The 26,273-nt window shown below is 40.4% G+C and overlaps 1 pseudogene; it reads right to left on the bottom strand.

Annotated features, from left to right (window-relative positions):
• Positions 1-18,777: 18,777 nt before the first annotated feature.
• Positions 18,778-19,734, bottom strand: LOC123796707 (olfactory receptor-like protein OLF4; annotated as a pseudogene).
• Between the last annotated feature and the right edge of the window lie 6,539 nt (positions 19,735-26,273).

Here is a 26,273-nt window from a genome sequence, read left to right as displayed (position 1 = left end):
GGAATAACAGAGATATGAAAATAAGTCAGAAACATGTATAAAGGATGATTTATCCCCACTAAGGATGAAAAGCTTTCTTTTTCATGTAAAGCAGGGACCAACACATGCAGAATATTGAAGTGCCTGCTCTAATCTTTCAGTAAGAAAAAGAAAAAGAAAAAAAGCAATGCTTGAGATAGAATGTACAGGGTGGTGATTACGGTTAATGACAGCGAGTCATAGATCAGAAAGCTGACAGAAGAGTAGAGTTTAAAAGCCCTCATCACAAGAGAAAACTTTGTGATGATGCATGGTGACAGGTGTGGTGATCATTTTGGAATATATGCAAATATGGAATCATTATGTTGTACACCGGAAGCTAATGTATGTTATATGTCAATTGTACCTCAATAAAAATTTTTAAGGCAATTGAGAGAGCCCAATATGACTTCATAAACTTTCATACATTCCCCAGAAATACATTCATACATCCATAAAAAAACTCAATGGCCAACAGCCAGTTTGTATCAAAACTCCACTTCTTTGATAGGAAGAATCAAATTTTTATTTTATTTTATTTTACTTTATTTTATTTTATTATTTTATTTTATTTTATTTTATTTTATTTTATTTTATTTTATTTTATTATTTTATTTTATTTTTCAAGATTTTATTTTCAAGCAATCTCTATACCCAACATGGGGCTCGAACTAACAACCCCAATATCTAGAGTCACATGCTCCACTGACTGAGCCAGCTAGAAAACTCTAAGATCAAATTTTTAAAAAGGAATAAAAACACTCTTATAGCACTATCCAAAAGCAAAGGACTTGCATAGACAATTTTTAACAAGGAATCTACCAAATGACCAACAAACCCCCAAGTACAGTCAGCCTCACAGGTTCTAAAATAATGCAAAGTAAAGTTCATTAGCATACCCATTTTCATCTGTTACATACTTTTTTTAATGTTCAGAAAGTCATCATTAGTTTTTGATGTAGTGTTCAATTATTCACTGTAAATCAGGTGATGGGTATTGAGGAGGGCACATGTTGTGATGAGCACTGGGTGTTATACATGCTTTTTTTAGTGTGAATTCCCAGAATGAGAGAAGATAATGTGTGCATGTTTCATGCACCACTATTGCAAGGATGTATTTGCAATAATCCCTTGGTCTGGATCTTTCTCATCCATGTGGAAACATAGTCTAAGATGTCCCCATCTTAAAATAAAAGGACATGCCCTCACTTCACTGTATATCTCTCCACGGCTAATACCCTATTTGTGGATCCTTCCACTTCAGTTCTACTTTTACTGGAAGCACTTTATCTCTCCCCATTCCTTCTAACTGAGCTTGCATTAATACCATTTAGTTGTCAACATTGATACTTGTATTTCTGATTGCAATGATTACTTTGCTTTTGAGAATCCTACATAAATACATTAATTTACTGGTAAAGCTAGCAAACAATTACAGTGATCTCTGGCATCCAAGCTATGCTGGATGGATTCTCAGTGACCTCAGGTTCAAGTTCTTAGATTCTATTCCCTCTGATCCTCTCTGGCTGTGTGTGTTGGGCTCTTGAACTCACCTGCATGGGAGCTCAGAGAGCAAATTTTCCCTTTGCAAGTCACAATTCCTCCTTGGATAGTTGATGATGGAGATCAAACTCTATCTGCTGATAAAAGAGTAGGAGGGCATCAAGCATTGGTCTCCAGCCAGACGTAGGACTCCGAAATCAACAACGTGATCTGTCCAACCAAAATGCACATGCTGAGGTTTTACATCGGAAAAGGAATTTACAGCTCCCCACCTCTCATTGGGCACATTTCTGTCTTGGTGCTCCAACCTTTAAGTGCATGATTTCTCCTGGGATCTGGAAAGAATGGAAATATTTCTGGGTGAATCTCTGTTCCTAGGAGACTACATTGTATGTCAGGTGAATTCAGTATTTATTACTTTTTATCCATTAATTTTCCTGTTTCTAGAGCTCTAAACTTCCCAGCACTTGATCATAACTCTGAGTTAAAGTTTTCTCCGAAGTCTAACACTGAGGAATTCATCTGACTCATTCCTTTAGGTCTTCAAAGCATTCAATTGTGGTGGGGACACAACCCCTGATATCTCTAGAAAATTACTATTTCCTTCTTCAAGAACGAGGAGACATTTGTTCCTTTACAATAAAATCCTGGTTACTGCACTCCTTGGCTTCCTGATAGTTTAGCCCAAACAATTAGAAATTTCATAGTTAGATCACAAGTTAAGAATTGGCATTCAGTCCCTCATTATGAAGTGTTTATTAATTATAAGAGGTATATTTACATTTCATGCACCACTACCTAGCTTAGCACAACATAGGCAGTGTCACATTTATTTTTGACAAATGTTCATTCTGTGACGCGGTTTTTATGAACTCCAATCTCTATTGTAGAATTGGGCTCAGAGGGATTTATGTTTTGCTCTAACGTATAAAGCCTGTAAGGCGTGGAGGTTTGATTAGAATTATGTCAGGATGCCTTTAATTTTGAAATTCTGGTATGGAGGTTCTCTCTCTCATTTTTTTACATACAAAGATTAATTATGTATTTTCTTTATATTTATTTTTTATTATGATCAGTCAGCCAGCATGTAGTATGTCATTAGTTTTTGATATAGTGTTCAATGATTAATTAGTTGTGTATAACACCCAGTTCTCATCACAACACGTGATTTCCTTAACAGGTATCACCTGGTTACCCTATCCCCCACCTCCTCCTCTCCATAACCCTCAGTTTGTTGCCTGGAGTCCAGAGTCTTTCACAGTTTGTCTTCCTCTCTGATTTCTTCCCATTCAGTTTTCCCTCCCTTCCCCTGTGGTCCTCTGCTCTATTTCTTATGTTCGACATATGAGTGAAACTATATGATAATTTTCGTTCTCTGCTTCACTTATTTCACTTTGCATAAGCCCCTCCAGTTCTATCCATGATGATGCAAAGGGTGGGTATTCATCCTTTTTGATGGCTGAGTAATATTCCATTGTATATATGAACCACATCTTTTTTTTTTCTTTTTAATGATTTTTTATTATATTATGTTAGTCACCATACAGTACATCCCCAGTTTCCGATGTAAGGTTCGATGATTCATTAGTTCTGTATAACACCCAGTGCACCATGCAATACGTGCCCTCCTTACTACCCATCACCGGTCTATCCCATTCCCCCACCCCCCTCCCCTCTGAGGTCCTCAGTTTGTTTCTCCTAGTCCATAGTCTCTCATGTTTCATTCCCCCTTCTGATTACCCCTCCTTTATTTATCCCTTTCTTCCCCTACTGATCATCCTAGTTCTTATGTTCCATAGATGAGAGAAATCATATGATAGTTGTCTTTCTCTGCTTGACTTATTTCACTTAGCATTATCTCCTCCAGTGCCGTCCATGTTGTAGCAAATGTTGAGAACTCATTCTTTCTGATAGCTGAGTAATATTCCATTGTATATATGGACCACAACTTCTTAATCCAGTCATCTGTTGAAGGGCATCTCGGCTCCTTCCACGATTTAGCTATTGTGGACATTGCTGCTATGAACATTGGGGTGCATATGGCCCTTCTCTTCACTACATCTGTATCTTTGGGGTAAGCACCCAGTAGTGCAATGGCTGGATCATAGGGTAGCTCAATTTTTAACTTTTTAAGGGACATCCACACTGTTTTCCAGAGTGGCTGTACCAACTTGCATTCCCACCAACAATGGAGGAGGGATCCCCTTTCTCCACATCCTCTCCAACAATTGTTGTTTCTTGCCTTGTCTATTTTTGCCATTCTAACTGGTGTAAGGTGGTATCTCAGTGTGGTTTTGATTTGAATTTCCTTGATGGCTAATGATTTTGAACATTTTTTCATGTGTCTGTTAGCCATTGTGTCTTCATTGGAAAGGTGTCTGTTCATATCTTCTGCCCATTTTTTTATTTGTTTATTTGTTTCTCGTGTATTGAGTTTGAGAAGTTCTTTGTAGATCTTGGATACCAGTCCTTTATCTGTAGTGTCATTTGCAAATATATTCTCTCATTCCGTGGGCTGCCTCTTAGTTTTTCTGACTGTGTCCTTGGCTCTGCAGAAACTTTTAATCTTGATGAAGTCCCATAAATTCATTTTATCTTTTGTTTCTCTTGCCTTTGGGGATGTGTCATGAAAAAGGTTGCTTTGGCCGATGTCGTGGAGGTTGCTGCCTATGTTCTCCTCTAGAATTTTGATGGATTCCTGTCTCACATCGAGGTCTTTCATCCATTTGGAGTTTATTTTGTGTATGGTGTGAGAGAGTGGTCAAGTTTCATTCTTTTGCATGTAGCTGTCCAATTTTCCCAGCACCATTTATTGAAGAGACTGTCTTTTTCCCACCGGATGTTTTTTCCCTGTTTTATCCAATATTAGTTGCCCAAAGAGCCGAGGGTCCATTTCTGAGCTCTCTATTCTGTTCCATTGGTCTATGTGTCTGTTTTTGTGCCAGTACCATGCTGTCTTTGTGATCACAGCTTTGTAGTACAGCTCGAAATCTGGCATTGTGATGCCCCCAGCTTCGTTTTTCCTTTTCAACTGTTCCTTGGAGATTCGGGGCCTTTTCTGTTTCCATACAAATTTAAGGACTATTTGTTCCAGTTCTTTGAAAAATGTCCTCAGTATTTTGATTGGGATAGCATTGAAAGTGTAGATTGCTCTGGGTAGCATGGACATTTTAACTATGTTAATTCTTCCGATCCATGAGCATGGAATATCTTTCCATCTTTTTATGTCTTCCTCAATGTCTTTCAAGAGTGATTTATAGTTTCTAGAATATAGGTCCTTTACGTCTCTGGTTAATTCCAAGGTAACGTATGGTTTTTGTTGCTATTGTAAATGGGATGGATTCCCTAATTTCTCTTTCTTCGGTCTCGTTATTTGTGTACAGAAATGCAACTAATTTCTGAGCATTGATTTTGTATCCCACCACGTTACTGAATTGCTCTATAACTTCTAATAGTTTGGGAGTGGCTTCTTTTGGGTTTTCCATATAGAGTATCATGTCATCTGCGAAGAGAGACATTTTGCCTTCTTCTTTGCCAATCTGAATACCTTTGATCCCTTTTTGTCGTCTGATTGCTGTTGCAAGGAATTCTAGTACTATGTTGAATAATAGTGGCGAGATTGGGCATCCTTGTGGAGTTCCTGATCTTAAGGGAAAGGCTTCCAGCTTTTCCCCACTGAGAATAATATTTGCAGTAGGCTTTTCATAGATGGCTTTTATGAGATTGAGAAATGTACCTTCTATTCCTACACTCTGAAGGGTTTTAATCAGGAAACGATGCTGTATTTTGTCAAATGCTTTTTCGGCATTGATTGAGAGGATCATATGGTTCCTGAGTCTTTTCTTGTTGATATGATGTATTACGCTGACTGATTTGTGAATATTGAACCACGCTTGTATCCCAGGTATGAATTCCACTTGATATTGATCGATAATCCTTTTAATGTACTGTTGGATTCTATTAGCAAGTATCTTGTTGAGGATTTTGGTGTCCATATTCATTGGGGAAATCGGTCTGTAATTCTCCTTTTAGAGGGGGTCTTTGCCTGGTTTAGGGATCAAGGTAATATTGGCCTCATAGAATGAGTTTGTTAGCTTTCCTTCTGTTTCTATTTTTTGAAATAGCTTTAGGAGAATAGGTATTATTTCTTCTTTGAATGTTTGGTAGAATTCCCCAGGAAAACAGTCCGGGCCTGGAGTTTTGTTATTTGGAAGGTTGTTTATCACTGACTCAATTTCTTCATAATTAATTGGCCTGTTTAAGAAATCAATTTCTTCCTGTTTCAATCTTGGTAGTTTATAGGTTTCCAGGAAGGATTCCATCTCTTCCAGATTGCTTAGTTTATTGGCATTTAGCTGTTGATAAAAATTTCTAATAATCCTTCCAATTTCAATGGTGTTCGTCATGAACTCTCCTTTTTCATTCATAATTTTAATAACTGGGTCCTTCCTCTTTTCTTTTGGATAAGTGTTGCCCGTGGTCTGTCAATTTTATTGATTCACTCAAAGAACCAGCTTCTAGTTCTGTTGATCTGCTCTACTGTACTTCTGGTTTCTGCCTGAGTGATTTCAGCTCTAATTTTGGTCAACTGCGTGTTGCTGTTCCAGCTTCTTGAGGTGAGAATATAAAAACTGCATTTTAGATTTTTCTATTCTTTTGAGTGCGGCTTGGATGGCTGTGTATTTCCCACTTAGGACTGCCTTTGCAGTATCCCATAGGTTTTGGACTGTTGCATTTTCATTCTCATTGGTCTCCCTAAATTGTTTAATTTGATTTTTGATTTCCTGGTTTATCAAGTCATTCCTGAGCAGGGTGGTTCTTAGTCTCCAAGTGTTTGAGTTTCTTCCAAATTTTTCCTTGTGGTTGAGTTCCAATTTCAGAGCGTTGTGGTCTGAGAATATGCAGGGGATAATTTCAATCTTTTGGTATTGGTTTAGACCTGTTTTGTGTCCCAGAACATGGTCTATTCTTGAGAATGTTCCATGGGCATTAGAATAGAATGAGTATTCTTTGGTTCTGGGGTGTAGTGTTCTATATATATCTATGAGGTCCAACTCGTTGAGTATGGCATTCAAAGCCTTTGATTCCTTGCTTAGTTTTTGCCAGGGTGTTCTGTCTATTTCTGAGAGTGGAGTGTTGAGGTCCCCTACTATTAATGTATTTTTATTTGTATATCTCTTTATTCTGGTTAAGAGTTGGCTTGTGTATCTTGCTGCTCCCCTTTTGGGGGCATATATATTTATAATTGTCATATCCACTTGTTGAATACTTCCCTTAAGAATAATATAGTGCCCTTCTGCATCTCTAACTATAGTCTGTAGTTTAAAATCCAATTTATCTGGTATGAGAATTGTTACCCCAGCTTTCTTTTGAGGTCCATTTGCGTGAAAGATGGTACTCCATCCCCTTACTCTCAGTCTGAATGCATCTTTGGGTTCAAAATGAGTCTCTTGTAGACAGCAAATGGATGGCTCATTTCTTTTTATCCAATCTGCAACCCTGTGGCATTTTTGAGAGCATTCAAGCCATTCACATTAAGACTGAGTACTGAGAGATATGCTTTTAATGATGCCATGTTGTCAGTAAAGTCTTTGTTTGTATTGGCTGTGACTTTCTGTTCTGTATCACTCTTGGGGCCTTTTACTTTTATAGAACTCCCTGTAATATCTCCTGTAGGGCTGGTTTCATGGTTACAAAATTGGTTAGTGACTGGCGATTCTGAAATGTCTTTATTTCTCCATCAATTCTGAATGACAGCCTTGCTGGATAAAGGATCCTTGGCTGCATGTTTTTCTCTGAAAGAGCTTTAAATATGCTCCCCCAACCCTTTCTCTCATTCCAGGTCTGTGTAGACAGGTCTGACGTAATTCTGATGTCTTTGCCTTGGCTCGTGAGAAATGTCTTTGCCCTGGCCACTTTCAATACTGTATCCTTGGATCTAATATTTGCGAATTGCATTATGACGTGACGTGGCGTAGCTTTGTCGTGGTTGAGATTGGGAGAGGTCCTCTCTGCCTCTTGGACATGGATGTTTGTTTCCCTCTCTAGATTAGGGAAGTTTTCAGCTACAATTTGTTCAAATATCTCTCCTAGACCTCTGTTTTTCTCCACCCCCTCGGGGATGCTGATGATTCTAACATTTGATTGGTTCAATGAGTCAGTAATCTCCCGTAACCTACATTTGTGGGCGTGGATTTTTTTTAAGAGCAGCTTCTATTTTCATTTTGTCCCCTATTAACCCATCCTCCAATTCACTAACCCGTTCCTCTGCTTCTGTGACCCTGGCCTTCAGAGCCTCTAGTTTTGCCTGCATTTGGCTCATAGAATTTTTAATTTCTGTCAGATTCACTCTCATTTCTTTCCTTAGGGATTCTATATTCTCAGTAACCTTTTCATTAATAGTTTTTTCAATTCTACTCATCATTTTGACCATCATTACTCAGAATTCCATTTCTGATACTTTGGTTACATCCATATCCATTATTTCTGTGGCAGAAGCCACAGACTCACTGTCTTTTCTTTGCTGGGGGGGGGGGGCTTCTCCTTCTTGTCATTCTGATGAGGAGAGGTTGCGGGGTTGTCCAGAGCCCAGATTATTGACTGGGTCCCAGGCCGTGCCCCTTGTTTTATAGGGATCTTAGAGATGTGGGCTTCTTCTTTAAAGATTTTATTTATTTATTTATGTGGCAGCCAACCAGCGAGAGAGGGAACAGAAGCAGGGGAGTGCGAGAGGAAGAAGCAGGCTCCCAGTGGAAGAGCCCGCTGAGGGACTCCTTTCCAGACACCGGGATCAAGCCCTAAGCCGAAGACAGGCGCTCAATGACTGCGCCACCCAGGCGCCCGGGTTGTGGGCTTCTTGATTTTTCAGCCTGCCTTCTGTGTTCTGGGGGAGGGGCCTGCCGCGCCGATACTCAGGCCACCGTGTTTGGGTAGAGTTTCCATGTCCCCTGCAAGGGGGAATGGGGATGGGCACGCTCTGAGCCGGTATTTCCAGGCTTTTGTTCTCTTGCGGCTTTCCCTGGAGTTTTGCTGTGCCTCTTCTGAGAGTCAGAGCAGCAAGGGCGAATTTCAGCCTCTGTCACAGAACAGAGGGTTGCGGCCCGTTCTGTACTAATGTTCTGGCCACTTTAACTCTGTTACTGTTGGTGCTGCTCAACCCTGGAGCGTCCCGGGATGTGTGCCCCACACCCGGCATCCCAGCCCTCACTTCCAGGGCCGGTGTGTCTCTGTCTTTTGTGTTTCTAACACTGCCAGCTGCCAGCCGCCCTGCACGCACTCTGGAAGCTCCCATTCTCAGTCTGGATCCGGTGAGCACACCGGGATTCAGGTGTTCCGCGAGATGCCTGGTGGCGCGCGCACCCGGCTCACAGTCTCAGTCTGCTGTTGTGCGGGTGCCGTCCGCGAGCCCCACCCGCTCTCCCATGCAAGTGGCTACCGCTTCCCAGCACCCGAACACGGCAGCTCCCTGCCCCTTATGTTTATCTTCCGATATCTGTGCGCTGTTTCATGGCTCCCCGCTTCATACCTCAATACTCAGCGTTGGAGATGTTCATTTGTAGAGATCCAGATGCATCTTCCTGCGTCTCAGGCTGGTTCTGTGGTTGTTTAGGCTGATCTGGTACCTATCCAGCTCGACTCGGGGGGCCGGCTGAAAAATGTGTCTCCTACTCCTCTGCCATCTTAACTCCTTGAACCACATCTTCTTTATCCATTCATATGTTGAGGGACATCTAAGCTACTTTCATAATTTGGCTATTGTGGACATTGCTGTTATGAACACTGGGGTCCAAGTTCCCCTTCTTTTCACTACCTCTGTATCTATGGGGTAATTCCTAGTAGTTCAATTGCTGGGTCATAGGGTAGCTCTATTTTTAACTTCTTGAGGAACCTCCATACTGTTTTCCAAAGTGGCTGTACCAGCTTGCATTCCCACCAAGAGTGTCAGAGGATTCCCCTTTTCCACATCCTCACAAACACTTGTTTCCTGTCTTGTTAATTTTAGCCATTTATACTGGTGTAAGGTGGTATCTCACTGTGGTTTTGATTTGTATTTCCCTGATGGCTAGTGATGTTGTAATTTTTTTTTTTTCATGTGCCTGTTAGCCATTTGTATGTCGTCTGTGGAGAAGTGTCTGTTCACATCTTTTGCCCATTTCTTGACTGGATTCTTTGGGTTTTTTTGGGGTATTGAGTTTGATAAGTTCTTTACAGATCTTGGATACAAGCCCTTTATCTGAAATGTCATTTGCAAATATCTTCTCACATCCTGTGGATTGCCCCTTAGTTTTGTTGACTCTTTCCTTTGCTACGTTAAAGCTTTTTATCTTGATGACGTCTCAATAGTTCATTTTTGCTTTTATTCCCCTTGTCTTCAGAGATGTATTTTGGAAGAAGTTGCTGTGGCCATTGTCAAATAGGTTACTGCCTATGTTCTCTAGGATTTTGATAGATTCCTGTCTCACAATGAGGTCTTTCATCCATTTTGAGTTTATCTTTGTGTATGGTGTAAGAGAATGGTCTAGTTTCATTCTTCTGCATGTGGTCGTCCAGTTTTCCCAGCACCATTTATTGAGGAGACTGTCTTTTTTTTTTCAATTGATGCAAATAAAGCATTTGACAAAATACAGCATCAGTTCCTGATTAAAACACTTCAAAGTATGGGCACAGAGGTACCATACCTCATATCATAAAAATCATGTACGAAAAGCCCAGAATGAATATCATTCTCAATGGGGAAAAACTTTTCCCGTAACATCAGGAACAAGACATAGATGAACATTCCCATCATTATTGCTCATCATAGTACTAGAGGTCCTAGCTACCACAATCAGACAATAAAAGGAAATAAAAGGCATTCAGACTGTCAAAGAAGAAGTCAAATTCTCTCTGTTCACAGATGCCATGATACTTTATGTGGAAAACCCGAAAGACTCAAGCCCAAGTTATTACAACTCATACAAGAATTCAGCAATGTGGCAGGATACAAAATCAATACACAGAAAGAAGTTGCTTTTCTATACACTAACAATGTTACCAAAGAAAAAGAAATTAAGGAATTGATCCCATTTACAATGACACCAAAAACCATAAAATACCTAGGAATAAACCTAACAAAAGAGGTAAAGGGTCTCTACTCTAGAAACTACAGAACACTGATGAAAGAAATGGAGGAAGACACAAAGGGATGAAAACACATTCCATGCTTATGGATTGCAATAATAAACATTGTTAAAATGTCTATGTACCCTTAGAAAGTTAAAAATAGAGGTACCTTATGATCCAGCAATTGCACTACTGGGTATTTACCCCAAAGATACAGACGTAGTGAAGAGAAGGACCATATGCACCCCAATGGACATAGCAGCATTGTCCACAATAGCTAAGTTGTGGAAAGAGCTGAGATGACCTTCAACAGATGAATGGATTAAGAAGATGTGGTCCATATATACAATGGAATATCACTCAGTCATCAGAAAGAACCATTACCCAGCATTTGCAGCAACAGGAACAGGACTGGAGGAGATTATACTAAGTGAAATAAATCAAGCAGGAAAGACAATTATCATATAGTTTCACTCATTTATGGAACATAGGAAATAGCAGGAAGATTGGTAGGAGAAGGAAGGGAAGAATGAAGGTGGGTAAACAGAAGGAGGAATGGGCCACGAGAGACTATGGACTCTGGGAAACAAACTGAGGGCTTCAGAGGGGAGGGAGGTGGAGGATTGGGATAGGCTGGTGGTGGGTATTAAGGAAGGCACATATTGCATGGAGCACTGGGTATTATATGCAAATAATGAATCATGGAATACTACATCAAAAAACTAAGGATGACAGTATGGTGACTAACATAACATAATAAAAATTATTAGGAAAAATTAATAAAATAAAATAAAATCTTTAATTAAAAAAATGTCTATGCTGCCCAGAGCAATTTACTCTTTCAATGCAATCCTTATGAAAATACCAAGGAAATTTTTCACAGAGCTGGAAGGAACAATCCTAACATTTGCATGGAACCAGAAAAGACCCAAATTGCCAGGGGAATGTTGAAAAAGAAAACCAATCCAAGGCATCCCAATGCCTGGCTTCAAGGTCTATTACAAAGCTATGATCATCAAGACAGCAAGGTACTGGCACAGAAACAGGCACATAGACCAATGGGACAGAATAGAGGCCCCAGAAATGGTTCCTCAACTCTAGGGTCAACTAATCTTTGACAAAGTGGGAAAGAACAACCAATGGTATGGTGGCTCTGAACGGAGGATATTTTGCCATGTCTAAAGGGCTGCTGCCAAACACCTGTAATTCACAGGCCAGCACCCAGCAAAAGGAATTATCTAGCCCCAGTGCAAAAAGTGAGAAGGTGAGAAACAGGATTCTAGACCAGGTCTTCTCTGCCTCCATTGTGCATACAAATCACCAAAGTTTGCAGTTAAAATGCAAATTCTGACTCTTCAGGTCTCCAGTAGGCCCAGAGACTCTGCATTTTAAACAAGATTTTATCTATCTATATATCTATCATCTATATCTATCATCTATCTATTGAGAATTGGGGAAGGGGCAGAGGAAGAGGGAAAGAGAGAATGTCAAGCAGACTCTGAGTTGAGCATGGAACTTGACATGGGGCTCAATCTCATGATCCTGAGATCATGATCTGAGACAAATCCAAGAGTGGACACTTATCTGACTGAGCACCACCACCCCAGGCACCAATAGAGACTCTGCATTTTTAGTCAGCTCCCAGGTGGTGTTGATTCTTCAGGTCCTGGTCTTGGAGCACAGTTTGAGAACAACGCTGTGGTCCTGTGTTAGAGTCAATTGTAAGTAGTTTTAGGTTTTTTCCACCAGGAATCTTCCTTGCACATAATTTTGAAAGAAATGTTTTTCACTCACTCTTTGGGTGGGGAAAAAAGTCTGTGCTCAATTTTTTAAGTAGAAGGGCTCTTGGGGGATATCAAATAATACATACTGAGGATATTTTATGGTAGGCACAGGAAGGGCCTCCACAAGATGTCATCCTGGAGAACACTTGAAAATGTTAGCTTACTTAGCAGGGTAATTAAGATAGTAGATGGACTAAAGCTACTAGTCATTATCCTACAATAAGAAGATAAGCCTGGATTATCCATGTTGGACTAGTACTAAGAAGAGTGAGGAAGAAGAATGGAGTCAGAGAGACATTTGAATCTACTATTGTACTGGTTTTGCAGGTGGAGGAAAGGCCATGAGCCAAGGAATGTGGGGGCCGCTGAACACTGGAGCAGGAAAGGGGATGTTCTCCTCAGAGCATTCAGAAGGATCAAGGCCCACAGACATCATTATTGTAGCCCATGAAACCCCTTTCATGCTTCTGATCCCAGAACTTTCAGAGAATTACTTGTTTTGAGACACTGGTGTGAATATTTGTTACAATAGTGAAAGGAATCTATCCCATATTTCCGCCACTGTACAGGACAGCCCCAACAGCATTAAGGTCTGTAACAAGAAATGTGAGACACTCATGATGCAGGACACCAGAACCAACAGTGCACAGAACTGGTGGTTCATGATGACTGTGTAGTGCAGGGAATGACAGATGGCCACAAACCTGTCATAGGCCATCTTGGACAGGAGAAAGTTGTCCAGCCCTGAAAATGTTATGAAAATGTACATCTGGGTGATGCAGTCTGCATTGGTTATGACTTTGCTCTGAGTCTGGATGTTCCACAGCATCTTGGGGACAGTGGTAGAGGTGAAACAGCTATCTGCAAAGGACAGGTTGGCAAGGAAGAAGTACATGGGGTGTGGAGGTGGGAGTCTGAGCCGATGGACAGAATGAGGAGCAGGTTTCCAAACACAGTGATCAGGTACATGGAGAGGAAAAGCCCAAATCTGATGTCCTTCTGGTCCCTCTGAAAATCCCATAAGTAGGAATTATGACATCCATGTATCATTGTCTGATCGCACGTGGTTGCATTGACTATCAGCAAAGAGAAAAAGACATCATTAATTTTTCATGAAAAGCATTGCTCACATGGTTCAAATACAACAATTTATATTTCATAGTCAATAAATTAATTTCAGTATTTTGTGTAGGGATTGTTCCCCTTGAAGAGATTCCCTCCCATCCCATCTCTGATTAGGCATTGGGTCTCATTCCCCGCCTTCCCCCACACAGGTCCTGCATTCTACTGTTTTATTAAAAATATCTTTTGTGCATTTGAGGAATATGACTGAGTGTCAAACATGTCCAGGCAAAGTCTAGGCAATGAGTACAGGATCCTGAAAACCAAAACCCAATGTAATCCAATAGTGGAGAGAGAGCAGAAACAAACAAAATAATAATAATACATTAGCAGTTGACAAGTGCTATGAAGAAAACAAGAGTATATATCAAGGAGAGAGCTGATATGAGTGTTATTTTGTAATTGTATTTCAGACAAGACCAGGAAACAGGGTGGCATTTGAACAGAGGCCCCAGGGAAGTGAGGGCAAGATCTGCAGTCATGTCTGGGGAAGTGTGTGCTGGCAGAGGGAATGGCATCTGCAGAGGCCCTGAGGATTTGACTACTTTGAGCTGTTGAGTCCAGAAAAGGAAGCAAGTGTGGGAAGGGGAATAAGCAGGAGAGTGATGAGAGATAGTGTCAGGCAATTTCAAAGAAGTAGTGGCCTCTCTGCTGATTCAACTTCAAGAACAAAGGAGTCACTCACCCATGCTATATACTTCTTGTATTTTGTAATCTACTTGCAAAGGTATCCTGTAAATGGAAATAGAGCCCCTCCTGAGTACCGTCTGGTGATGGAGTTCAGGCCTCTGTATTATACGAATCACCTAGAAATATATTACACTATGTGCCCTTGTTCTGAAGACTGTTCTCATTCCACGAGGCACACACACAGAGACATATATACACAGACACACATAGACACACACACACACACACACACACACACACACACACACACACAGACACATACACTTGCACACACCCCACATCATTGCTCCCTGGACTGTATTCTTACCATGAGTCCCCACCCATGGTCCAAGGATGAACCTGGAGCAGCAGTAACTCAGGCTGTCCAGATCACTGATCATTCCCCTAAACAATGTAAAATGCTACCTGACATTCCGATCAGCAAGCTTCGCATGGACAGACATATGTTACCTATATAAAATTTAAAACTTTTTATGGACAATATATCCAACCAAAAGTCAATAAATAAATAATGTTAACTGCATTTGAAATACCACTAGAGGAAGAATAGGCATAGAGTTCATGGACATATAGTAAAAATAGGCAGCTAACAATGAACCTGGGGGTCAAGTATATAAATATTTGCTCAAATTTAGTAATGGTTTAAGAAAACAACAAGAAATCTATTGCACACTCATCAGCCTGTGAGACAATGTAAAGATCTCCAGCGCTGATTTGGTTGGAATTTTTAAACAGGTAGCAAAAGAAGTTCCTCTAATTTTGCTTGCAGAAATGCGAACTGTTACATTGTTGGGAAAACAACCTAAAGACAGCTATTAATATGAAAATACACATTTTTTTCATCTTAGCAATTCTCAAAAGTGATAGTATTGACATTCTGGTCCATACTGTTCTCTGTGGTGTCCTGTGTCCTGGGCTTTGTAGGATGTTTAGAGTGTCCCTGGCCTCCCCTGACACCTCCCATGTGACTCCAAATTCCTCAGGACCACCCTGGGGAATGATATTTCCTCCAGTGGAGAACCAGATTTTTAACATAATGATCTCCGGATATTTTTGTAGAATTGTTATAATATCAATGTATTGAGAAAAATGGAAAAAGGTTTCAAATGTGGTTAGGACAGCCACACAGGGAAATACTATGCAGAACCTGAAATAAAGAATCAGCACTTCTCTAGTAGAGTGGAGGCAAGTCCATGAGATATTATCGAGAAAGAAGGAAGAAAGTACACAGGTAGGAAAGAAGACTGCCCTGAACCTTAAAGAGCATTTATGATGAGCACAGGATACCACTCATCCATTTGTATGGTGTAGAATGTGTATTTGTGCATCATCTAGGAAGAGAAGTTTTAAAGACCCTAAGAACATAAGGAATAAAGATGGTCAGGAGGAATGAAATTAGGTCAAGTGTAGTGTTTACAAAACAACTGTGTGAAAGAAAATTAAATGAGAATCTAAAACTAATATATATATAAAGACATAAAATAGCAATTCAGTACTATCAAGATGGGTCACTAATTCCGGATTAAATGTCCAAAGACTTGGAATAAAAAGAATATGAGAGAATGACCTTTACAACTGGGGAGCAGGCACTCTGTAAGTGGTAATTTCATCTTACATAAAGAAATATGGAATCAAATATACTTATGAAGGTAAAGGCAATCTTGAGTCAAATGGAAAGAAGAGAGGATGGTCAAAGATGATGGGACTGTTAGAAATGGATCTCATCACACAGAGACAAAAGGACCCCTGGGGAATGACAGAGATGCAGAAACAAGTGGGAAATATGTATTGAGGTCATTTATTAGCACTCAATGTACAAATGCCATTTATTTTCATTTTTGTTTATTGCAAGGGCTGACAAATGAAGAATATTAGAGACAGCTCAATGTTTCCGGACGGATAATATAAAAAAGCAATATAGAGAACACCATACAACCAAGGGACAGATTTGAGCCCACACTATTAATGAGCACAATTCCCCACATGCACGTCTATGCATACACACTGGAACTCAATGCAAACAGCAATGTTGGTAAAACAGACACAAAACCCTCCTCTAATTCCTTGTTTGAAAGAACGCAATCCACAACAGGAATAAAAAAAAAAAAAAACCCTGACTCCACTGTACAAATGGAAAGACCTGGTAGAGACAGTGTACAATACAGAAAACCAAGGAATAACTAATCCATAAATATATTCAGCTCCCCGGGTAATGAAATCATTGCAAAGAAAAGCTCCTTCATATAGTTTTCATTCTCAGATCATTGTTTTCATGTGAATACCCAGAGTACATGGGACCCTGTGCAAATGTATGTCTCATGAATTACTGTTGCAAGGTCTCATCTCCAAGCAATAAATCGGTCTAGGTCTTTCTCATCAGTATGGAAAGAGAGTCCAATATGCCCCAATTTAAAGACAAAAAAGAAATGCCCTGACTTCACTGGACATCCTTCCATCCCCAATATTCCTACTTCGTTTAATTGCAAAACTCACTGGTTTGTTCTACTTTTACTGGCAGTAGTTTGTGCCTCCCATCCCTTCGCTTCATTGTCAGCAATTACCCATGTGCTGCTGACCTCAAAGTTCACTTCTTTCTTTAACATCATCAGTGATTCCATTAATGAGCTCACCAGGCAAGGAAATGACCATAGAGATCTCTAGGTTCTGGGCTAGGTTGTTGGCTGCCTGGTGACCTCAGGTCAGTGTGCCTGGTTTGAATTGTGTCTGACCCTTTCTTGCAGGACCTGCTGGACTCTGGGAATCACCTTCATGGGAACCCAGGGGATGGGGTCTCCGTCTGGCAGTCTGAATTCCTCCTGGGTGGAGATATTGGTGACTAAAGTCTGTCCCCACACAAGACTGCAGGAAGGAGGCTACCGTCAGTCTCCCAGCCAAGCTTAGGACTCCAGAAGCAACACCCAGGTCCCATCCAGCCCAAGGTGGCACAGGCAGAGGGACTGCCAAACAGGAGATATTTAGAGCTTCCTCTGTCTGTTAATTAGGAATGTTTCCCTCCTGCTCCCCCAACCTCTAAGCACATGATTTCCCTGTGGGACACTGGTGTGGACAAAGGAAATGTTTCCTGGAGAGTCCGTGTTCCCAACAGACCAGCTTATAACCAAGTGAATCCAGAGTCAATTACCCTGTCCTCAGGAGCTCTGCTGCTACCAGAGGTAGGACCTTCCAGCACCTTATCCAACCCTGACTTCAACTTTTTCCCAAAGTCTAGGACTGAGCAATCTGTCTGGATTAGATCCCTTGGATCTCCAAAATGTTGGCTTGCAGTGGACACACAGCCCTGCCATCTACAGAATATCACCGTTGTCCTTTTGAACAAGGATAACTAAGTTTTTTGATATAAACCTTGAGCAAGGGATGCCTGGGTGGCTCAGTTGTGTTAAGAGTCTGCCTTCAGCTCAGGTCATGCTTCCAGGATTCTGGGATCAAGTCCCACATCAGGCTCCTTGCTCAGGGAGGAGTCTGCCTCTCCCTCTTCTTGCCGCTAGCCTTACTTGTGAGTGTTCTCTCTCTTTCTGACAAATAAAACAAATCTTAAAAAGAAGCAAACAAAAAACCTTGAGCAAGACATACCTCAGCTTCATGAAAGATTTGCCAAATGATAAGGAATTTCATACTTGTAAATTAAGAGCTGTCATTTGGTCCCTTATTGTAAAACATTTTAATTAATTAATTAATTAATTTTATTTAATTTTTAATGATAATATTTTTATTTTATTTTTAGTCACCATACAGTACATCCCCATTTTTCGATGTAAAGTTCCATGATTCATTACTTGCGTATAACACCCAGTGCACCATGCAATACGTGCCCTCCTTACTACCCATCACCAGCCTATCCCATTCCCCTACCCTCCTCCCCTATGAAGCTCTCAGTTTGTAAAGCATTTTTTAAATATAAGAAATATATTTAAGTCAAGCAGAGAAAGACAATTATCATATGGTTTCACTCATTTATGGAACATAAGAAGTAGGAAGATCGATAGGAGTAGAAAGGGAAGAAGAAAGGGGGGTTAAACAGAAGGGGGAATGAACCATGAGAGACTATTGACTCTGGGAAATAAACTGAGGTTTTCGGGGGGGGGGATGGGATAGGCTGGTGATGGGTATTAAGGAGGGCACGTATTGCATGGTGCACTGGGTGTTATATGCAAGTAATGAATCATGGAACCTTACATCAAAAACTAGGGATGTACTGTATGGTGACTAACATAATACAATAAAAAATATTATTATTAAAAAAGAGAAGAAGAAAAAAATATATATTTAGATTTTCTTTGCACTATTTTATGATCTTGGAATAGAAAAGTAAATAGATTCTTCTCTGTAGCTTCCAGAATGAAGCAAGTGTTGCAAACATCTTTTTAGCCCAATGAGAACCATTTCAGACTTCTGACGCCCTGATATGTCAGAACATAAATGTGTTTTAAACACTAACGTAGTCATTTTACATTAGCATTAGGAATCGAATGCAAACATTTATTCAATAAAATTTTGCTCAGGAAACTGAGATTAAGCAATCTTCAGAATTTGTTCTGTCTTATGACAATTGGCCATGTAAAGTCTCCTTCACAAAGAACGCTTTCAGAGCCCTCTTTATGTCTTTGTTCCTCAGGCTGTAGATGAAGGGGTTCAGCATGGGGGTGAACACTGTGTACATCACCGAGGCCACTGCACTTGAGTGGGAGCTCTGGGTAGCAGCAGAGCTCAGGTACACACCGAGCATCGTACAAAAAAATAAGGAGACAACTGAGAGGTGAGACACACAGGTAGAAAATGCTTTATACTTGCCCTGAGCTGAGGATATTCCACGTATGGAGGAAACAATCTTAGAATAAGAATAAAGTATCCCAGCAAAAGGACCCCCATCCAGCAGGACAGCTGCAAAATACATCACCAAGTTGTTAAGAAAGGTGTCAGAACAGGCAAGTTGGACCATATTATTGAGTTCACAAAAAAAGTGGGGGATTTCCACCTTTGTGCAGAAGGACAGCCGCAGCATCATTAAACTCTGTAATAAGGAATTCAGGATACACGTGATCCAGGACATCAGAACCAGCAGTCCACAGAGCTGGGGATTCATGATGACTGTGTAGTGCAGGGGGTGACAGATGGCCACAAACCGGTCATAGGCCATCACACTCAGGAGAAAGATGTCCAACACAGCAAATAGTATGAAAAAATAAATCTGAGTAACGCACTCATCATAGGTTATGACTTTGCTCTCTGTCTGTATATTCATCAGCATCTTGGGGATGGTGGTGGAGGTGGAACAGATGTCTATAAAGGACAGGTTGGCCAGGAAGAGGTACATGGGGGTGTGGAGGTGGGAGTCAGAGCTGATGGCCAGGATGAGGAGCAGGTTTCCAAACACAGTGATCAGGTACATGGAGAGGAAAAGCCCGAATATGAGGGGCTGCAATTATGGTTCTTCTGAAAATCCTAGAAGACGAAACTCTGAAATTCGTGTATCATTGCCCGGTTTCATGTGGTAGAGGTGACTTCAAGGACAGAGTCAAATAGCATGATTAATTTTCATTCACTTGTGTTACTCACAGATTTAAAATGCTACTTTTTAAATTTTGTAGTCTAAGTATTATTTTTAATATTTTGTGCATGATTTTGGTCCATTTCAGGGGATCACCTACACCAACATAGTTATGGAATTTTTGTTCCAATCACTTATTTTGTAAAAAGCCATGTATTCCACACTTTTAAATAAAAATTATTCCAAATTCCAGAAATGCAAATTAAGTCCTGGTTAAGTCCTGCCATCATCTAGGGAAGGAGTATAGGATGCTAGAGAAAAAAAATTTCCTAACATTGAATGATGGAGAAAGAATACATTAACCAATAAGAAAATAAGTAGCATTTCAGAAGGTGCCAAGTGTTATGAAGAAAAGGAAAATAGGGATAAAGCAGAGAGTGAAAAGGGCATGCTATTTTCATGGATATTTAGGCCAATTTTGTGAACAAGGTGACACTGGAACAGAAATCTCAAGTAAGAGATGGAAACAGATCAAGGATTGTGGGGGAAATATGTGCCTGGCAGAGGGAATGGCCAGTGCAAAGGCCCCGAGGAAGGTACTTGTTTCCAAGGTTCAAGTCAAAGAAGCAAAGCCAGTGCTGCAAGGGGAATGAGCAGGAGGCAGACTGAGGAGAGACACTGTCAGACATGCTGAGGAGGGAAGTGGCCTCTTTGCTACCTCTGAACCGTCAAGGCACAGGGACTTCCTTATCCACACTGTCTCTCCCTCTGTGTTCATTGTGTTACAAAGGCATCCCAGGAATTGAACCAGATTCTATTCTTAGTTGCCTCTCTTGATTGAGTTCTGGCCCCTGTGTTGTGTCACCTTTTGGTTTATGAGTCCTGGCACCCTGTTGTGGGGACTGCTCCCACTCCACAGTCACACACATGCAAGACACCATCCTCTCCTGGGTTGTGTTATTCCCCTGTCTTTCTGTCCCCGGCATCTTGATTGTGCCAGGAATGGATCCAACCCACGTAGGTGAGATCAGTGAGCTTTCCCCTGCAAAATGCAGAATTGCCAATTCCTAAGCCTCCCATGGACAAATAATATGTTTAAATATTAACATATATCTAGAAATAAATATAGATATAGATATCCTCAAAATTGAGCAATAGATTAAACAAACACTTCACAAAAGGAAGTGTCCACAGACAACAAAAGTTGGGCATTTTTATATCAAGCATAGAAGACATTGTTCCTGTATGTCCTGCATCATTTTTGGCCAATTCATTCTGTGTGGTCTGATAGGGGATGAGGTTAGTCCTTTCTCCCTTCTCTATGTGGCATCTTTTATTGATATTCTTGAGCTTGGGGTATTGGTCTCTTTTACAAACCCAGTGGGCACACTCTAATTCTCATTCCGGTTTCACCCGGTGTGCAAAGGGGTCCACAGACCATGTTCTATAATCTTGCCCACACCATGGCAATTCTATCATTTTGTACTCAATAATTAGCTTTGTATCATTCTGTCTGTGGATATTGTTTCATACACACATTTATTTCATTGTGCTCTGTCCTCACTGTTAGGATTCATGTTTCAAAAGTGCAGGGACTTCACCTTCTTTGTTCATTTTTGTTTTTTCCACCAAGTTTTGTGAATATATGTGTTTAATATAAAAAGCCCTAAGAATATGGATAGGTATAGAATGAACAGAATGAAGTGATTGCAGAACCAGGTTAAAATGTAAATTGAGTAGTTTCAAAACACCTGTTGCAGTCAAAATTGCATGAAAAACCGAAATGAACTAAAATGGAATATAAAATAGCAATCAGTAATGATATCAATATGGATCAATAATTCAATTGCCAAGGTCCTAGACACATAAAAACATAATACATAATGTTCTTAGAATGCTCAGTATTTACTTGTTAGAGTTATAAATTAGGTCTCAATGTATAAGGACATTTATCACATGGCAAGGTTGTATTTCAATTTTGTTGGAAAAGGTTAAATTTCTCAATAAATGCTGGCATAAAGGGATATCTGTCTGGAAGAATATGAAACCTGTCCCCTCCCTCAGACCTTACAAAAACCCAGATGGCTTATGACCTTGGGGTAAGGGTAACCAAACAATACAGTAGAACATCAATAAAACGACATAGATGTGTTACAGGTGGGGAACACCACTAAATAAAACATCTCGATCACCAGCAGCCTGGGGGAGGGAACCTTACAGAGGTGTAATATTGTTTTTGGTTGAAACTTATTTTATTTTAAAGATCTCATTTATTCATTTGAGATAGAGAGACAGAGAGAACACAAGCATTCTGAGAGACAGAGGGAAAGGGAGAAGCGGACTCCCCGCTGAGCTGAAAGCCCTCTGTGGGGCTTGATCTCAGGACCTAAAGATCATGACCTGAGCTGAAGGCAGATCCTTAACCACCTTTGCCACCCAGGTACCACTGTGGTTAAAACTTTTAAACAGGTAGCCAAAGGGTTACTGTCAATTTGCTGCAGGAAGAAAGTGTTACAAGGGTGAAGGCAGAGCTGAAGGCAGCTGTGTTCCAAATACTGATAATCTTCACCCCAGGGCTTCTCTGTCTCTGTGCCATGGACATTCTGGCCAGAGCCTGCCCTGGGGAAGGCGGTGTCCTGTGCATTGTAGGATGTTTAGACATTCCTGTCTCCAGTCATCCCTCTCCAATATGAGAGGCAAAGCTGGCTCCAGACAGTGATCAGTGACCCTCCAGGGGACAAAATCACACCCAATCAGAACCACACATTGAGTGTAACAATCTCAACATACTTTTTCTAGCATCCCTATAATAGCAGTTTAATAATGAAGAAAATGAAAGACCACCAAAAGTGTGAGTAGCGGTCACTCAGTGAAATCAACATTAGCACTAATAATACATTAATTATTTAATAAAGTAAACCAGCAAACACAGTGATCACTCACTCTGGGCTAAGTTGAATTGGCTCTCAAGTGGTGATGGGTCAAAGTTACTGGTTTCCATTCTCTCTGACCCTGTCATCCATGGTTCACAGGGGTGTTGGACTCACCTGGCTGGGTGTGTGACAGGGAGGTGTCTGTGGAAGTCTGAATTCCTCCCTGGACAGCAGATGATAGAGACTAAAGCTCTGACCTCAGCCAAGACAGCAGGATGGGGTGAAGCATCGGCCTCCAGCCAGAATTAGGACTTGGAATAAACAGGCAAAACATGACCCTTCCCGTCCAAGGCTGCACAGGCTGATGGACTGGCAACAAGGAAGTATTTAGAGCTCCTGTGTCTGCTCATTAGCACATTTCCCCCTTGTGAAACCAGGCTCTAAGTACATGATTCCCAAGTGGAGAAGTCCTCTGGACAGAAAGGATATTTTCCTAATAAATCTTAGTTCCCAAAAGACTAGGTTAGAGGTCAAGTGAAATCGAGTTTTCTTTTTCTTTTTTTTTTTTTAATGTCTTTTTCCCTGAAATTGTCCCCTTCCTGACCTGTGAATCTCCTAGCATCTTACCTAGCTCCAGGTTATAATTTTCTCCTAATCTATGACCCAGTAGCTACCTGGATTAGGTCCCTTTATCTTCAGAGCATCAACATGTGATGGGGACTCAGCCATGCTATCTCTAGACAGGGTCTATTCTTCTTTTCAATAAGGCAGAGGAGTGAGGTCTTCTGATAATAAATCTTGGCCACTACACACATCGGCTTCAAGATACATTCGCCATTACAGTTAGGAATCTCTCACTTTATACAAGTAAAGAGCTGTCACTTAGCCCTTTGTCATAAAATGGTTGTAATTACAAGAGACGTGTTTAGGTCATTTTATGTACTAGAACGTGAGCTTGTATCTCACAGGGATAGTTTGATTTAATTTTTATAAAAATCTTGTCCACAAGTAAGTGAAGTACATTTATGAACTCCAATCTTCATTGTAGAAGTGGTGCTTGGTGGTGTGTAGTGCTCTGTCCACATTGAATATATGCGTATGTTGTGGGCCTTGAGTGTCATTCTGTCAGGACACTTCCAGCTCTCAAGCTCTGGGCTAGTGCTTCTCAGCCAGAGCCCTGGGGATGTCAGGCAACGTCTGAAGGGAAGCTGCTGAACACTTCCAATCCAAAGGAAAGCACCCCAAAAGATTATTATCCTACCACAAATTGCAACTTTTGTTGACAATAAAATTGGGGAATCCGTCTAGACCAGTATCTCACCAACTTTAGTGTGCCTGCGTATCCACACAGATCCTACTGTGTGGGATCCCACTATAAATACAGGATCTTATCATAGGTCCAGGGTGGCCCAGAGAGTCTGTATTTCCAGCAAGCTCCTGAGAGATGTTGATGTGTAGATCTTGGTATGTGGATCACTCTTCATTAGCAAGGCTGTGAGCCTGGGATAGAGATAGGTGTAGGGAGTTTAAAGTCTTTTGCACCAGACATGGTCATTGCACGAAATTATGATGGAAACCTGTATTCACTCATTCTTCAAGGTGTGTAAAATCTGTGTTTATTGCATTTATAATTGACTAAAACAATGCACATATGAAAAAAACTTCATAATATGCACGACAAGGCCCTCACAAATATGTCTCGGTTCTAATATCCAGTGCCTTTAATGTCTTATTTGTTATAGCAAAGAAGAATTAAGGTAGCAGATTGTACAGGGTTGGTAATCAACTGTCATTACGATAAAGAAATTAGCCATGAGCATCCAGGTGGATGAAAGTAATCACTACAGTTCTCTGAATGTTCAGGAAGGGGATAAAAGAGTTGGTGTTGGAGAAAGATAAATGTTGGCCTACTGGCTCAGAAGTTTGAGGAAAAGCCATGAGCAAGGAATGCAAGCAGCCAGCCAGAGACACTGGAATTGGAAGGAACTGAGCCCTGCAGACATCTTGCTATTAGCCTGATGAGACTTCTTCCAAGCTTCTTCTCCAGAACAGTAAGAGTATGTATTTCTTTTTTTAAGCAATTAGTGTGGGGTATTTTACAGCAGCAAGAGGAATCTCATATGGAAATAGTCAATAAAATTATTTGAGGAAACTGATTTTAGGTCTTCCAATTCACTCATAGCTTCCCTTGGATAAGGGCAATTTGCAATACAGAACCCACATTAAGTAGATAAAAACCTAAATCTATTTGAAGATATTCTATCCCATCAGCTGGTACAATAAATACCTCCTGGTTTAAATGTGCATGTGGTCTGATTACGAGGCCTTTGAGACAGCGACATCGGAAAGAAACTCATGGTCTGAATTAAAGTCATCCATTGTCATTTACAATTTTGCATGTATATTTCTGCATCCTTTTCTTTCATGTTGATTCAACATTCATTCTTCCCACAATCACCACACTTGACTGTTTTCTTTGGAGTAAAAAAATTGATTTCCACATATTTCATTCTTTTCTTACAACATTCATATGATGTTATGTTTAGCATTGCACATTGCCTTCATGAATAAGAAAAGAGGCTCAGGATTTGAAGTTTTAAACAATTACCTAACAAAGCAGTTCAAGTTTATGCAACAGTGTTAATTATACATAAATGGAAACCTGCACTATGTGCTCTTCATTATTGGGGTAGCTCCTTTAACTCATCAAATTCTACCCTTTAAATATGCAGTTTATTGTGTGTCATTATATTCCAATATTGAATTATGTGGGAAAATATCTACGGCACATCGATAAGGGTAAGATCTAGAGCACAGGTAGCTGACTCTCCATTGACGGTTTGCAAGATTGCTCTCTAAGAAGGAAGGAAAGCAAGTGTCAATTATGGAAGTAGGAACAGTGTGATGAAATTCAAATAATTCCCATAAGTTCGTTTAAATTGTAAAGAGTTTGTTTTCTTGAAATAAATATGTACATGAATATACATACATTTACATACACACAACACTTAGTCTTGAACATTCTTTGGACCGACCAAGATATTTTGACACATTTCATCTTGTGCTAAATCATCCCTGGAAATTAGGATTATGATTCCACCTTGCCTTCAAAAGATAAAGAAGGCTGGAGGGATTACACAGTAACAATTGCATAATGAAGTAGTGAGAGCTTATTGTGCACCTCACGAGTTTTATGGAAGTGTAATCATGCAGTATGTACCCATGATTTCTCAATGACTCTTTCAATTTCCAATGTTGTACATTTTAAATATGTACGGTTTCTCACATGCAATAATGCTCTAGTAATATAATTAGAATTTAAACATTCTAGGGGTACATGACTCAGGGTCAGATCTGGAGCACAGGTAGCTTTGGCACACCTATCGTGGTGGGAGCACTCTCGTCCAACTGTGGAAAAGCATTGGTTCATGTGTGGATGTTAAAATAGTGGAATTAAATTAAGACAATTCACATTTGATAAACTCACTTATTTTGTAACTAGAAGATTACGTACATATGTGAAAGGAGTAAAATGACATGAATTGGATCAAGACAGAAGAGCACTGCAGCCACACACCTCATGGATCAGCCTTAGAAGTCACAACTGACTTCAGACTCATGGGAATCCCTGCAGAGATCAAAACAGCTGCCTACTCTACGATCTACTTTGATAAT

The sequence above is a fragment of the Ursus americanus genome, chromosome 14, assembly GCF_024610735.1.
Source record: "Ursus americanus isolate L20-20 chromosome 14, mUrsAme1.1.p, whole genome shotgun sequence".
In the NCBI taxonomy this organism is placed as follows: Eukaryota; Metazoa; Chordata; class Mammalia; order Carnivora; family Ursidae; genus Ursus; species Ursus americanus.
The sequence above is the reverse complement of the archived record's forward strand: the minus strand, read 5'-3'. Positions and strand labels throughout refer to the sequence as shown.